The sequence below is a fragment of the Crinia signifera genome, chromosome 5 (genome assembly GCF_055691185.1).
Source record: "Crinia signifera chromosome 5, ASM5569118v1, whole genome shotgun sequence".
In the NCBI taxonomy this organism is placed as follows: Eukaryota; Metazoa; Chordata; class Amphibia; order Anura; family Myobatrachidae; genus Crinia; species Crinia signifera.
The window spans coordinates 280,101,935-280,119,616 of record NC_139221.1 but is presented as its reverse complement, the minus strand read 5'-3'; positions in this window follow the sequence as shown (position 1 = coordinate 280,119,616).

The window sequence follows — 17,682 nt, the reverse complement described above, 5'->3', positions numbered from 1 at the left end:
TGCAGGCCAGCTCCTCATTGGCTGCGCGACTGTGAGCCAATCAGAGCTTGCGGGCCGGCAGCCAATCAAGAGCCAGCCCGCGAATATGATTGGCTGACAGAGAAAGACTCATAGACACAGTGAGGGGGAAGGAGATATGCGCCCTGCGCTGAGCGCTCCCCTCCCCTCTGAAGTGGTGTGGCAGCAGCAGGAGACACAGGACAGCAGGCCAGGGGAACACCGGACTGGGGTGTGGGCGGAAGGGGCATGTACAGCGTTCCCCCTCCCCCCAGCTTCAGCAGCAGATGGAGACAGCAACAATGGTGAACTGCTGGTGGGAAATTCTGGCACTGTGGGGCATGAGTGTTTCTGGCACTGTGGGGGCATATCTGGCACTGTGGGGGCATATGTGTATTTGGCACTGTGGGGGCATATGTGTCTCTGGCACTGTGGGGGCATATGTGTCTCTGGTACTGTGGGGGCATATGTGTCTCTGGCACTGTGGGGGCATATGTGTCTCTGGCACTGGGGGGGCATATGTGTCTCTGGCACTGTGGGGGCATAGTGGTGTGCCTATCAACCACCTATTGGGCATGTCTAATACCGCCATTGGGTCTGTCTAACACTGCCAATCAGGCGTGCACTCACTATAATATAAAAAGTCTCTGCCACACCATTATATCCTGCCTATTTCAATTTTAGTCTTCTAATTACTCTGTGTAATAGTATGTGCAAATAAAGTCAAAATCATATCTGGATGACACAGATATGTAGTGGTATGACAATGGTGTACTACAATTAATAATGCAAAACACACATAATTTATTGATGGGCGCTTATTTTAATGGAATACAGGTCTAAAAAGCAAAAGTCTTTGGTAAAAGGTATTGCTGGTATTACTAGCAGCAATAAATGTGGGGTGGGGGCACAGCTTTAATGTGCCCCCAACCCCCCACTTAATGTGCGCACACCAACCCTACTGACGCCACTGCTGCTGTCTATGCTACCTTTCTTTGTAAGCTGCTGGCCATACTCCCTCCTGCCCCCCCCCCCCCCCCCGCCATACCCCCTCGCGCCCCCCTCCTCTTTGTAAGCTGCTGGCCATACTCCCTCCTGCCCCTCCCCCCCCTGCAGGACACTGCCAGCCACAGGTGGGATGCAGGACAGTCCCAAAAAACTGGTGTGTCCTGTGAAAATCAGGACAGTTGGGAGTTATGCTGGTCATGTTGCACTTGTCCTCATTTGCATTGTGTACTGTAAATCACTATTTTCTTGTCTTTTTTGCTCATGTATGTATTTTCAGGCGCTGCAGAACCCTTGTGGCGCCATATAAATAAACATCCATAATAATAATAATAGTACTACACCCCCCAATATGCTGCAATATATGACTACAATAGACACCCTTGATCACTACACTACACACCCTCACTACACTATGTGCCCCAATATTCTGCACTACGTCACTGCACTACATGCCCCTATACACTACACTACATCACTACACAATGCACCCCAATATACTACACTACACCACTACACTGTACGCCCCTATACAATGCATCACTACACTATATAGACCTATGCACTGTACTACATTATTACACTACTACACTACTCTGCCCCCAACTGGCATCAGACTGTCAATCACAGGACTTGTTCGCATGAGCACGGAACAGGTCTTGCACATGTGCGAAATACCAATAACCATTTATTTACTAAGGACACAGCAACCAACTACTACCATTATCAAGTTTTGTAAAAACCTCCTAGACCATCCACAGACTGAATTAGTTATCAAGCAACTTGGTATTTTAGTTTATAATGTGTGTCCTATGGTACCCAGCTTCAGAGATGCTCTAAGCTTGATTAAAATGACTTCTGGGGCTGCTCAGCCTCGGACCAGGAAATCAGTAACAGAAGACACAGACCCTGGCCCTAATGTATTATTAGTAATACATTTTATTTATAAAGTGCCACAAGTGGTTTGCAGCACCGTATTATCAGGCTGTGGCTTAGGGTGCACCATCGGAGATGTACGCAGACCATCTACATTTCTGAATCAGTGCACAACTGTAAGCTCAGGCAGATTGATCAGTATAAATCAAATGACGCCAGAGCTAGTTTGCCCACAAAAGAAGAATCTAATGAATGTTTCAGTTAAGTGGATTTATTGGTATTACACTGCCATCTAGTGGACATATTAAATACTACATTGAGATTTACATTGTGCTTGCTCACTTTGGGGTTTATTCTAGTTCATTCTTTCTGACAAAATTCTTCTTAGATGGACAAAACCATGTGCACTGCAGGGGGGCAGATGTAACATGTGCAGAGAGAATTAGATTTTGGTGAGTTATTTTGTTTCTGTGCAGGGAAAATACTGACTGCATGATTTTACACTTCAATATAGATCTCACTTTGAAGAAAAACCCCACCCAAATCTAATTCTCTCTGCACAAGTTACATCTGCCCCACCCGCAGTGCACATGGTTTTGTCCATCTAAGAAGGATTTTGTCAGAAAGAATGGACTAGAATAACCCCCTTTATATTCTAACATTAGTAATGTGTCATCTATTTTTTAACCTTAAAATTATATAAAAAGATCAGAAATCCAAATTTGCAGCTTTGCTTATTTTTTTTTATAAATAATTCACCAATAGGTATCTGGTCGATAGATTGACAGTATCTAGGCTGACAGTCAATGGGTCGACTGCTATTGGTCCCGTTTGACAAATGACAAAGGTTGACATGGTCAATATCAACATTGGTTAATGGTCAACACAAGCAAAATGTCAATTATGACACAGGTCAAGGTTGACTGTGCACTGTGTGGGGTCCTGAGGATCGACTTTAAGAAACTGTGTTCTAGAGGGTGGTAAATAAATAATTGCCCATAGCAGCATCTCATGAGAAATAGAACTACCATCTTAGTAAATTGCCCCCTCTAGATCTATCAACCAGAACCATGCAACGCATAAAACAATACTTTATCAAGGGTTTTTCAAAAAATAAAATAATAATAATCAAAAAATGGTGTAGCCACACATCCATGGTTAGGCCATAGCCCTGCATTACTGGGGCTCCCAAAGGCTGTCTGGTCATGGTATAAAACATAGACTGACTCATGATAGACAGTCATATGGTCGACCACTAATGGTCAACAGTCGCAAGGTCGACAGGGTCAAAAGGTTGACATGGTCTAAAGGTCGACAGGTAAAATGTCGACATGGTTAAAAGGTCGACATCAAAAAGGTTGACATGGTCAAAAGGTCGATATAGAAAAAGGTTGACATGAGTTTTTAATGTTTTTAGGGTGTCTATGTCAAATTAGGGCTCGGTGCCTTGCTGTACTCGGCACACTATTTTATTCTCCCTCCACGCCCTAGTGGATGGTAGGGCATGAAATACCGCCTGTCGTCGCATGTCGGCTGAAAATTTAGTAAAAATGCACGTTGACTTTTTTCATGTCGACCTTTTCCATGTCGACCTTTTGACCATATCGACCTTTTGACCATGTCATCCTATTGCCTTTCGACCTTTAAACCTCTGGACCTTTTAATTGTCGACCTTTAGACCCTGTCGACCATTAGTGGTCAACCATATGACTGTCTATCATGAGTTAGTCTATGATCAGTCCGGATACCGGGCTGTCTACAACCCTGATAGTGAATTAAAATTGTATGGTAATGAGATTGACATCAGGGCATACTTGCTTACTCTTGAAAACTACAGTAGTTTCAGTATAGTTGGTAGTAGAATCTTGCACGGCACACTGTTGAGGGCGTGTGTAATGCTGCACCCAAAGGGCGTGTCTAGTTCCAGATATGGGGTATATGTTTTCAAATGTTTATTGCAAAACATGTCTATATAAACATTAATAAATATATATTTTGGGACATTTATCAAGTGTTGATAATAAAATTGCTGCCTGATATATTGGATTTATTTGTCTGCAACTGTGATATTTAGTTCCTTCAGACTCAGCACAATATATATATGATAATAAATGTGATGCCTATGCAATAAATTCCAAATGCAATTTAACCATTTGTAAATGCTTACTTCTATGCTTTTCTCTTGGAAAAAATGGATTTGAAAAATATGTATTGTCTTGTTTCTATTAATATTGGGATGGGATGCAGTTAAAATCCCGGCAGTCGGAATCCTGGCGTTCAAAATCCAGAGGCCAGAATCCCGACCGCCGAAATGCTGACACTTTCTCCCTCTATGGGTGTCAAATAGAGGGAGAATAAATTAGTGTGCCGAGCCTAGCGAGAATAAATTAGTGTGCCGAGCCTAGCGAGACACCGGGCCCGCTGTGTGGCAAGCGCTGTGAGCCTGCAAGGGGGGGGGGGGGGGGGCGATCCACATCCCCCTTTGTCGGGATTTCAGCAGTCAGGATTCCGGCATCGGGATTTTGAACGCCGGGATTCCGAACGCCGGGATTTAGTACCAATCCCACTAATATGGTGTTCTATTAAAGATGGGATTTTGCCCATAGCAACCAACCAGAATCTACTTATTAGTTATTTAGCACCTTCTAGAAGATAATAGAATAGGATTGTACTAATGGTGGCCATACACATGCAGATTTAATCCCTAATTACTTTACAGTACAACAGGCATTACCCCCCCCCCCCCCCCCCCCCAAAAGCTCTTTAGCCATAGAAACTTCACTTACTACTATCAGAGATCTAATGGAACTTGTTTCCTAGAATGGCATCCACGATTTCCATCGTATGGGCTCCTAAAAATCTCATTGCATCGCATCGCATCCCCCTGGAATATTGCGGCATGCGATGCATGCGATGTGATGAAATTCGATTTTTAATTGTACAAGCACCCATGCCATGAGATGTGATGGATGCTTACAATGAGATGTAACCCCCAGTATCCACGCCATGCCGAAGTGTGGCAAGCGCAGCAAGCCCCACGAGGGGCGGTGGTACTTGTCCTATGACCTTTTCATACCCCCACTATCCACGTCGGCGTGGAGTTGATTTTAGATAGTGTGCAGCGAGCCACCGAGCCCGAAGCGTGGCGAGCGCAGCGCGCCCAGAGAGGGGACATGGAATACGAGCCCGAAGCATGGCGAGCCCAGCGAGCCCCACGAGGGGACACAGATTACTTTACATGTATTCCGCTGACCCTCGCGGGGCTCGCTCCGCTCGTCGCGCTTTGGGCTCCTATTCTGCGTCCTCTCGCGGGGCTTGCTGCGCTCACCACACTTCGGGCTCGGTGGCTCGCTGCGCTCGCCACAATATCTAAGATCAACTCCACGCCGATGTGGATAGTGGGGGTATGAAAAGGTCGGAGGACGCGCACCACTGCGCTCGCCACGCTTTGGGATGGCGTGGATACTGGGGGTTACATCTCATTGTTAGCACCCATCACATCTCATGGCATGAGTGCTTGTACAATTAAAAATCGCATCCCATTTGCTGCCATGCGATGCTATGCTATCTTCCTTTATTTTCTTTTATAACATTTTTTGTTATCACTTTACTCTATGTTTTCTGCTTATATGTATGAATCAGTTTGTATTTACAGTATATACATAGAAGTTTTTTTTCTGTGTGTATAATTGTATTAATTAATTAATTTATGAATTATATTATGATGAGATTGAATGAGATCATATTTATATTTTTATTTAGTTTTTATTTTTATTTTATTTTTATTTTCAGTATTAGTTTAGTTTTAATTTGTATTTATATATATTTTTTTTTTCATTTTTATCTTTAAGTTATAATTGTATCGATCATAAAGATGTCACTATAATAATGATGTTATTATAAACATGATATTAAATAAACAAACAAATAAATAAAATATGAAATAAAGAAATTACTACTTGCAGATTCTGGGACTGCAGACTCCAGCTTTGTATGAGAGATCAGTGCTCTACCAACTGAACCACTGCGCTCTATATAGAGTACAGGGATTTTCCTTTAGTGTTATTTTTATCCCTTAGTGTTATTATTTATATGTATGTGTCTGTTTTTAGTTTATTAGCTTATTTATGATGCCATTCCTCAATCGATTTATTGATGTATTTATTATTATTATTATTATTTTTATTATTATTATTATTATTATTATTATTATTATTATTATTATTATTATTATTATTATTATTATGTTTATATTCATATAGAAATACTATATGTTTATATAAGAAATTCTTTTGGTATGAATTTGTTTTGTATCACCTGCAACAATTATATAAGATACGCAATTAGAGATAAATATCACCATATGGACGTTCTCTAATTTAACCCAGCATGGGTTAAAAATCACCTGTATACACCTTTCAGGTACTAATTAATGCTGTTACATGATTGGATACTTGTCTGTTAAATTCCTTTGTCCTTTGTCAATCTTTCTCCTGATGAAACCACTGAATGCCCCTATAGCGGAGAAACACGTTGAGGATTGGGGTTTACACATATCCCTTGACATTTCAAAACTTCTGGATGCATTTACTTTCAAACTTAGCTGATCTCCAATCTGCTGGCTCATCATTTAATCAACTATCGGGACTGCATCTTGCATCTGTGCGGTGAGCGGCTCACTATGGGCCTTATTCTGATCGGTGCGGCCGGATCCGAATATGCGGCCAGGACCATGCGTGCGAAACTCCGCCTTCCATATGGAGCGGTAAGAAGCTGGCCGAACGGACCGCATGTGTATTTTTCATGGAATACGCCTCCTCCATCTCAGGGAATCTCCCCCATCATTCGATGGTCACAGAGCATTGAATGCAGGACCGAGTGGTCCACCAGCTCCCGCAACCTCAGACCACACCGACATTTTTACGTGCAAAAGCAGGGATCTGGGCGGGCAGCTGACATCCGGCAATGTCATATGTCCGCCCCCTACACGTACGTCACGGCCGCATTACCATACGTACGCCCAGCGTTTGCATGGGAACGCCCATGAAACGCGGGGCGTATGCATATGGTAATGAGCCCAAATAGCCCTTCACACCCCTCTCCACCCCCTGTTCGGAGTGCTAAAATTTCAAGCGGGATTTGGCCGTACGCCCCGCTCGCACATGCGCAGAGACGCCTCTGCACATGCGCAGACACAAAACATCGGCGGCACGAACGCACGCGGATATTACCGCACCAACCAGAATAAGGGCCTATCTGCTTCCTCTGCCGGATTTGTGCTGAGCGCAGATTGTCCACCCGGGTGAGTTGCCTTACACCGCATATAACCACAGCCGCTTTCCAGCAGTGAAGTGTTTTCCATCCACACTGACTGCTGGCGGCGGACGGATCGCTCCCTGCAAATAACAGCATCAGTGGTTCGTCAACAGACGACAAACACTGAGCGGGGCAGCTGGAACTGTCTGCGAACAGCGACTCTGTACCGCCATCAGCTTAAATCCAATTCTTCACTTCTCAGGAGCATTGTTATACTATATAATCACTCCCTCTGCAGTACATTCTAAAGAGAGAGCCAAAGAATTTATACCTTTCTTCTAACTGAGGACTGAGAAATTTGGAAACTACTGTAGCATCATTGGCCAACCTTCTAACCAGAATTGGAATTTATAGGGAATATTTGTATATTTATGTATTTGTTTAATTTGAAAGTTTTATATGCATTGTTGGTATAGATTTATACTATTAATCTTAATAAAAAAATTTTTTAATTTATATGGTGTTTCCAGTTGTGTGGCGTTCTCTGAGATATGTACAGGGGTATTAATCTCTGTATCTTTTCTCTTGTATAGTTTTCTCTCAGCAATTTTCCTGTTTGTTACCTGAGAGCAGCCAGTAGCTTTTATAGAGTAACGTCTATCATTAACAATATTACATTTAAAAGGTGATCTTCTCTATACAGTATATTTAATACTTTTTTGCGCCTGATTGACTATTCTGGTCGAGAGTGCCTCCATGATCCATGCTGGTGCAGGGGAGGGGAGCCACCAAGTCGTCCTCCCGCTGGGCCTCACAGTCAGTGCTGGAGAAAGAGTTGGCGTCGGGATGGGGGATGGAGGGGCCACCAAGGCCAGTTCCCATGCCCTGTCCAGGGCTTCACGCTCAGTGCCAGTGCTGGGGGTGCTACCAAGGCCAGTTACAACTGCTGGGTCTCATGATCAGCAGCGCTGGAGCCAGCATACTGCTGATGGCATGAGAGGGGGGTTTCTCACTCCCATAGGAGGACCCTTGCAGACCACCACATCCTCTGCCAGGGTCCACACATAAAGAGGGTGCAGGGGAATGTTTGCTGGCCCTTGGGCCCCCCTAGGCCCCATAGCAGCTGCATCCCCTGCACCCTCTACAGTTACGTCACTGCTTGCAGATGGGACAGAAGTCTCTGGAAGATGAGGAGCACCGCGGCCAGCCGCTGTTCGCCACTACAGAGGACAGTGTTGGTTTCGTGCAGTTCATAGTTGATGTGGACAACAATGTAACTGTGGCCCTCTTATAGAAGCGGACAAGCATCTAATTGGGATCCATCTTATTGATACACCATGAAAGATTGGCCTGAGCAAGGTTTCTGCATGGTGAATGCCAAGTCACCTAACTTGGGAGATCATCATTGGCAATGAATCGTGGATCTACTGTTTTCAGGGCTGGATTAACAATGGGCCTGATGAAGCTACAGCTCCAGGCCTACTCCACAAATAGGCCCATGTAGATGAGGACTGGGGCTAGCTCTGCGTTACTAGCACCCCGGGAACCAGAGATACTGCTGGGCAAACCTGAAACATTTTCCCCATAGGATAACATGGGACCCACTAATTCCGACCCCCATCCAGTTCCAACGGCTGCCTTCCTGGCATCACAGAAGCTCAAAGTTGATCTCATTCGAACCCAAATAGCTGAGCCTTCAATCTGATACCTGGTTCATATGGGTTAATTGGTTCCAGACACATTGCAGGTAAACTATTTTTTTTATTTCTGAAATGTAATTTTATGGCAAAGTATCTTAGGGCATCCTGCAGGTGCACCTTTGGAGGGCACCCAGCAATATATCTCCATGCATCCTGTGAGTGATGGAATTTGTAATATATAATTAGTTGAAAGTATTTACACAAATAGAGACACACCCATGAGCAGACCACCCAACCAGAACACTGGTCACGCCCCCCACATTATTAGATGCTGGCCACAAACCCTATTATTGCACATAAAAGGCCCTTGATATTTTTCAGCTCCAGGCCCATTGAGACCTTAATCTGGCACTGACCGTTTTAAAACCAAGACCAAACAACAGTGGACCCCAGTGGAGGTGCAACCATTACAGAAGTTCTGATGTGAGCACAGCATGTCCAAGTAGATGGTTGCTGTTTTTTAAAGCCAAAATTGATCATGTAGCTATTGTACCACAGTAGCACACCGGCAATGAGGACGTGCCTCCCGCAAGTGTTGGAAGCCATTTCCAGGCACCATCCAAGAAATCAAGATTGCTGAGCCCTTCTCCATCAAGATAATTAATCCTACCCGCAAGTCCAGGACAGTGGTGTATTTCCTGGCCCATGAACGCATCCAGAGGGTTTGTCATTTGTTGTACAGTCCAGAACTGGCCCCCTTCTCCACACTGGTCCAGCTGCTTCACAAAGTGGTTTGAGCACATGCAACTTTGCATAGATTTCTCTAATACTTTGAAAACATATATTCTTCTGGATGTATCACAGAACATTGGAGATTTCATTTTCCCTGCCATCTCCAAATGGTGCCTTTCTGCCCAAGGTTTTCTTAGTTACTTACATCCCAGTACAAAGTCATTAAATATATACTGTATATAAGAGTTTGGTGGTGACATAATTATTAAATATATGTAAGGGTGTAGGTGGGGAGAGTGTAAGAACAAATGACCTATGTGTATAGGTCAGGGTTGCCTACCCTCCAGGAATGGCCGGGAAGGTCCCGGAAATCAAGTCCCCATCCCGGCCCCCCGGAAAGGGTGGCAATGCTCCCGCATATCCCCCCCAGCTCCCGCGATGTGTCCCTCTGCGCGGAGATCACGGCATTTTAGCCCCGCCCCCCGCAGCACAATGCCTGAAATACTGGCATTGTGTGGCAGGGGGCAGGGCTAAAATGACACAGTGCTGTAGGCACGCCCCCCAACAGGGTAGCATCTGTGTGGCCTCGCCCCCGAACCGCCTCTTTTTCACTCCTTTTTCACACCCTGCCTAACAGAGCTGGCTGCCCTCTCCTGGAGAGGGCAGCTCAAAAGTCAGCAAGTATGGTATAGGTTTTGTCTAGAATATTATATTATAAATGCAGAAAGTGCTTTCACTGCAGTACAGCAGGATAATCTGTGCTATGTTAGTATTAAATATGTGTGTGTCCACCATCAAAATAATAAAAGTCTCTTTAGGTTGAAACAAAAATAAATAGCAATATATTAAGGTATTAGCAGTAATAGTACTGGACCTAAACATTAAAAAGAAAATAACTTTCTAGATCAGTGGTGTCAAACACATGACCCTCCAGCTCTTGTGGAACTACACATCCCAGCATGTCCTGCCACAGATTTTATATAATGGATTGCTAAAACTGTAGCAGGGCATGCTGGGATGTGTAGTTCCACAACAGCTGGAGGGCCATGAGTTTGACACCACTGTTCTAGATCAATGCCGCTGTTTTGTTTGGAATTGCTCAAAATCCCAAAACCAGACAATAGAAAAAAGAGAACAAAACTGCACATAGACTAGAGCATTAATTAATCAGTTAATATTAATTAATTAATTATTTAAAAAAAAAAATAAAAAAAAATATATAATACACAGCTGTCTTTGTGGCCACAATTATGAAAAATCCTGAAAATTCAAAAACAGACTATACATTTCCCATTTTAAAAAAAAATCAGTACATGCTGAAGCATATGGACATACCTAAATGTTCATTACCGTAATAGTATCAATCAATTAACTATGCAAAATTGCTTAATTAGAGCAAACGATGGCTTATTTGATATGTTCGTATTCTTTTGTTAGTCATATACAGTCCTGTATTGTCCTAAGAGCAGGTGTTAATTGTTAATACTTGTTAGTCTTTATCAAGCTTTGGTAATATAATTATGAAGCAGGATTAGTGCACATATATGTCAGTGATATGATGTATAGTTACACTGATGCATAGTGATTTCCAATTCATGTCTGGCCAGACAGTAAGAGGATACCTTACAGGAACTCTTACCTTACCTTACAGGATGTCACAGATTATTTAGTTCTGTGCCTCCCAGTTGCTGGTGCTGAATGTCCTAGTGTGCAAATTTATCCAGAGTAAACACTTGCATTAATTGCCGTATCCTCTGCAGGTATATTGAAATACATTTTTCTCTTCTATATTCATTTTTTGTGTGTACTACACCCATAGTATATACTGTCAGAAGGTTCTTGTGTGATTGTTCGGCCTTCACACAGCATTATACAAGCTGAGCATTAAATACAAATTAAATTAATTAAAGTGAAAGTATCCAAATAAATTTTTCTCTTCTATATTAATTGTGTGTACTGCACCCTTAGTATACTGTCAGAAGTTCCGTGTGTGATTGTTCTGTGTCCCTGCAGTGTTATACAAGTTGCGCATTCAAAATAAATTAAGATATTAAAGTACAAAAAAACAAAATCTATTTTTCTCTTCTTTATTGTTTGTGTGTAGTGTACTGCACCCATAGTATATACTGTCAGAAGGTTCTTGTGTGATTGTTCGGCCTTCACACAGCATTATACAAGCTGAGCATTAAATACAAATTAAATTAATTAAAGTGAAAGTATCCAAATCAATTTTTCTCTTCTATATTAATTGTGTGTACTGCACCCATAGTATACTGTCAGAAGTTCCGTGTGTGATTGTTCTGTGTCCCTGCAGTGTTATACAAGTTGCGCATTCAAAATAAATTAAGATATTAAAGTACAAAAAAACAAAATCTATTTTTCTCTTCTTTATTGTTTGTGTGTAGTGTACTGCACCCATAGTATACTGTCAGAAGTTCCATGTGTGATTGTTCAGCCTCCACGCAGTGTTATACAAGCTGTGCATTAAAAATAAATTTAATGAAAACAACATTGTGAGCTGTAAAGTGGCCAAAATTGCCTGGAAAGGGCTGGCAATTAATGTTATTGAGGTTAATATTACTCTAGGGACAAAAAACAACCGCAGAAATTACGCGATTTGAGCATCTTTTTAAGAAATCTAAATCCAAAGCCTTTGACCGCCTCTTGACAAAGCCAAATCCAAATTACGGTGATGAATCCAAATCCATATCTTCGGCCCCAGCGCTCATCTCTACTTCAGATACATGATACACTTGAGCAATGTTTTTCAGTGGCAGATTCTACCTACAGTATGGTGCAGTCCCCTCCACCAAGTACTGTAAAATCAGCCACTGCAGTGATCCAGTAACAGTTGCAGTCTGTGACTCCACTGACTGCACTGACTAAACCGGGCTGTGATAAGGAGCTTGTGTGCTTCCTGTAGTAAGCTACACCCTGCTCCCATTCAGGCAGCTCTATCCAGCTTAATGGGCTGCAGTCAATAGAAGACACATGTGCAGCCCTGTGGCCTCTTGTGTACATAGCTGATCCAGTGTCTACCAGATACATTGCACAAGTGAAGGGACCCGGCTCGCTGCGACTGGCTCTTTCCTCTTTGGGCATGGCACGGGTTCAAGTAGGTAGGAGCAGTTGCTGTTTTTTAACAGTATAGAGATGCTGCCAAAGTAATATAACACAGCACAATTACAACTATATGTGTGGGATTGGTATTTAATCCCAGCGGTCGGAATCCCGCAGGTAAAAATCCAGATGCCGGAATCCCGACTGACTAAATCCCGACAAGGGGGGGGGGGGGGGGCGTGGATCCCCCCCCCCCCTTGGGGGCTCGCTATGCTCGCCACACAACGGCCCCGGTGTCTCGCTACGCTCGGCACACTAATTGATTCTCCCTCTATGGGTGTCGTGGACACCCACAGAGGGACAAAGTGCCGGGATTTTGACTGCCGGGATTCCGACCTCCGGGATTGTGACTGCATCCCATATGTGTCTGCTATATTTTTTTTTTGCAAACTGAAGAAGAGATAGTCTGTGTTTCTGCTCTGCATTAATAATAAGGCTAATGAAAGTACTTACGGAATTGCTTTTATCAGTGAACATAGCTGCAAGTGATAAATCAATGTGACACTTATAATGAGTAAAATATGGAATGTTGTATTTTGTGCAGCTTCAACCATCCTCTATTTTCTGTGTCCAAAAAATATGAATTTTTGCAATATAATATTTGTATTTGGTGCTTAGAGGGATTAAATGAGACTGGGTATTTTAATGTTGGTGAAGATAGTTCATTTAAAATACGAAAGTAGATGAGCCAATTATTGCAGTTGCCTAACCTCTATATACTAAAGCTCATACATAAAAGATTTCGGCTGCTAGTTCATCTGTCACCTTCTCCTGAGCACCTCGTCTATCATCTCAATGAAAATGTACCATTAGCCTTCCAGAGTCATCGAGCCCTTTTGTTTATGACAATCTCAGAAAAATATTAACCATTTCCTGGAAAGAGAATGTGTTATATACGTGTTTGGATTTCGCAATATTTTATTATTGAGATGGGTTTTATAAATTGTGCTCATTACATTGTTAATTAATTCTCTTAATTAATGTTTAGTAGCGATCACATTTTTGCAGGCTTATCGCCTGCAATTTAACTGTTTGCAGGGCCGATAGCCAGATGGGACGATTTATTTTTGTAAGTGAAGGCTCCGCCTCCCGATCGGCGCTGAGGTCCAGGAGAGAGGGGGGCATCACACACTGCAAGCCGGTAAAGGTGCATGTGTGTGTGTGCTCAGTCCGTTGATGACTGTCTGCTAGGCTGTGAACATGTCTGAATCAAGCCCAATGTGTCTGTGCAACATGCAGATCTATCTATTCGCTGTATTGTCTTTTAACCTTAACCATTATACATACTGTACCTTCCAACATTGTATTCCCATAGATTGGGGCACTTGTGCAAACCTCCCAACATTTTATCCTAGCGAGGAGGGACAGGAGGCGCACGCTGAATTTTTGGGGCGTGGCCTAGCAAAAAGGGGATGAGGCCTGTAATCGCGGTGCTGCCCCATTTTCGCTGCTGTGGGGGCATGCTCAGTAGCTCCGTAAGCTGCTAGCTATGCCCCCAGCTCATCTGGCTGCAGGAATAGACGCTGTGCACAGTTTGAGGTATGCAAATTGATTTTAGTGACTCATTTGATAGCAAAGCTTTTCCCAGAGTGGACAGAAATGCTGGGAACACATCAGCAGAGGGCGCCAGTACTGTACATATGGTTCAGTGAGCACAGACTGTGCAGTGTGTTTTTGCAGGCACACCAGGAATGAGCAGCAGCTGGTAATGTACAAGACACTTCTGTTATATTTTGACTGCTGGAGCTGTCACTGATGAGTTGTGTCTGCATTGCAGAAATAATGACTAAATCAGAAATACCTTCACTGTAGTCTTTTTTCTTCTACTGTGCAGTTGCATACAATTTAACATCTCATTTGTGTTATAATATTCTGCATCATTTTTATTATCTTAGTTTTGATGGTGGTTGTACAGAACTAGTAAGCCCGCTCGTAGCAAAAGCTTCGAAAGCTAGTCAGCATTCTGTGTTTGTGCATGTGCGAGAAAGAGATGTAGGGCCAAATGTAATAGGGTGAGAGTTTCAGAAAGTGAGAGATTTTGGGAGAGTTTTCCCATGTTTTTTAAAGCAGCAATCAATTACACTGCAAAACCAGGTTGGTTTTGCCATGTAAATGATTGCTGCTTTAAAAAACATGGGAAAACTCTCCCAAAATCTCTCACTTTCTGAAACTCTCACCCTATTACATTTGGCCCATAGTTTCACTCTCTGCCAGCATATGTGTTTCGGAGACTCATGGACACTAGACATATATATATATATATATATATATATATATATATATATATATATATATATATATATATAGATAGATAGATAGATAGATAGATAGATAGATAGATAGATTATATGGTGTGTAGCCATGAACAGTCACAGACAGGGCTGCCATCAGAAATTGTGGGGCTCGGCTCGGTACTGCCAAAATTTGCAGCCCCTCCCCCCCTATTGTATGTATGTATGTAATGTATTGTATGTAAATAATGTGTTTTAGTGGCTCATTTAATATTTATAACAGCTTTGCTGCTTAAGCCTGCAGGCTGCACAAAAACACACACTACAGCCAAAAGATGACCCGAGACCTCACACCACCTCAACTCTCCTCTCCGTCTCCCCTCTCCTCGTCCCCCATGTGTATTATATAACTTAGTTACCTTTAGCGGGGGTGGGGTGGCGGCGGACACATGCTTTTCCTTGCTGCACCGCTACTCCAGTCCTCAAACAAATCTGCCGCACGGGGCAGTACGGACGGTGTAATGGTTAGCATTACTGCCTCACAGCACTGAGGTCATGGGTTCCATTCCCACCATGGCCCTAACTGTGCAGAGTTTGTATATTATCCACGTACTTGAATGGGTTTCCTCCTACATTACAAAAATATACTGGTAGGTTAATTGGCTCCTAACAAAATTAACCCTAGAATGGCCCCAATGTAAAATGCCCCCCAGATCCCAATTTTCATTGTATACCCACCCTCATGGGTGAAAGGCCCCCTCCAGTGTTAACACCACCCCACGATGAACGCCAACCCGAAGCGTGGCGAGCACAGCGAGCCCGCGAGGGGTGGTGGTACGCGTTTTCTGACCTTTTCATACCCCCACTATCCACGTCGGAGTGGAGTTGATTTTATATAGTGTGGCGAGCGTAGCGAGCCACCGAGCCCAATGCGAGGGGACGCGCATTACTTCACAGGTATTATGCGTTCCCTTGCGGGGCTCGCTGCGCTCACCACGCTTCGGGCTCACTATACAAAATCAACTCCACGCCGACGTGGATAGTGGGGGTATGAAAAGGTTGTAGAATGCATACCGCCGCCCCTCGCGGGCTCGCTACGCTCGCCACGCTTCAGGTTGGCGTTAATCGTGGGTTGCCATTAACAATGGGGGGGCATTTAACATACACATTACCCATTAGGGTGCCTATACAATCAAAAATCGGGGACATTGGCCCATTTAACATTGTTCCCTAAGTAAAATCGCATTGATCGCGTCGGTCGCATCGCATGCCATTATAATGGCATGCCATGGACGCAATCAACGCGATTTTCTCATTGCCAGCAATAATGGCTAAAAATAGCCAAATATTGCGTCAGTCACGTCCAATCCATACCTTAAGTTACCTTAACTTAAGGTATGCAATCACCCACGATGGGCGCTGTGCTAGGAAACAAGTACCCTCTTAATTTTTTTCTTTCTTTTTTTCTTTCATTTTCATTTTCGGTACTTGTTTCCTAGCACGGCCACAATCGCGGCCATCGGAGGTAATTTTTAGTGGCCTGCGACCGACGCGATGCCCCCGATTTTTCCATCATTGAAATGCATTGAAAACATTGAAAATCGCGTCGGTCGGGTCGTATGCAGCCAAAAATGCTTAAATGGTCCACCCGCGATGGCCGCGATTTCCCCATAGGGAACAATGTTAAATGCCTCAATTTACCCGCGATGACCGCGATTTCCCATAGGAAACAATGTTAAATGGGTAAATTTACACAAATCATCATAGGTAAGAATGGTAAATGGGCCAGAAACCCCAAAAAACCCCCCTGAACATTGACATGTCCCCCCAAAAGTAGTTCACGCCACCCCGCGATGAACTTGAACCCGAAGCGTGGCGAGCGCAGCGAGCCCGCGAGGGGCGGCGGTACGCGTCCTCCGACCTTTTCATACCCCCACTATCCACGTCGGCGTGGAGTTGAGAATAGAATAGTGTGGCGAGCGCAGCGAGCCACCGTGCCCGAAGCGTGGCGAGCGGACGCGGATACCTTCACAGGTAAACGCGTCCCTTCGCGGGCTTCACAGGTGTCCGCGTCGCCATGGACACCTGGGAAGCCCGCGAGGGGACGCGTCTAACAGTGAAGGTATCCGCGTCCCCTCGCGGGGCTCGCTGCGCTCGCCACGCTTCGGGCTCGGTGGCTCGCTGCGCTCGCCACACTATTCTATTCTCAACTCCACGCCGACGTGGATAGTGGGGGTATGAAAAGGTCGGAGGACGCGTACCGCCGCCCCTCACGGGCTCGCTGCGCTCGCCACGCTTCGGGTTCAGGTTGATCGCGGGGTGGCGTATAGTACTTTTGGGGGGACATTTTAATGTTCAGGGGTGTTTTTGGGCCATTTACCATTGTTCCCTATGATAATTTGGGTAAATTGATCCATTTCACATTGTTTCCTATGGGAAATCGGGGTCATCGCGGGTAAATTGAGGCATTTAACATTGTTCTCTATGGGGAAAACGCGATGGCCCCGATTTTACCCCCGATGACCGCGATCATGATCGTTTTGGCCGTGCTAGGAAACAAGTACCTCATTTTCTTTCTTTTTTTTCTTCCTTTCTTTTGCTTTCTTTCATTTTCTTTTATTTCTTTTTTTTATTCTTTTTTTAATTTCTTTTGCTTTCTTTTTTCATTGTTTCTTTTTCGTTTTTTGCTTTTTCATGGTGTTTGTTTCTTTAATTTTTTTTCTTTTGTCTTTGGTTTTCTTTTTATTTCTTTTTCTTTCTTTTTTTTCCTTTCTTTTTCTTTTTTCTTTCGCTTTCTTTTTTTGTTTCTTTCATTTTTCTTGATT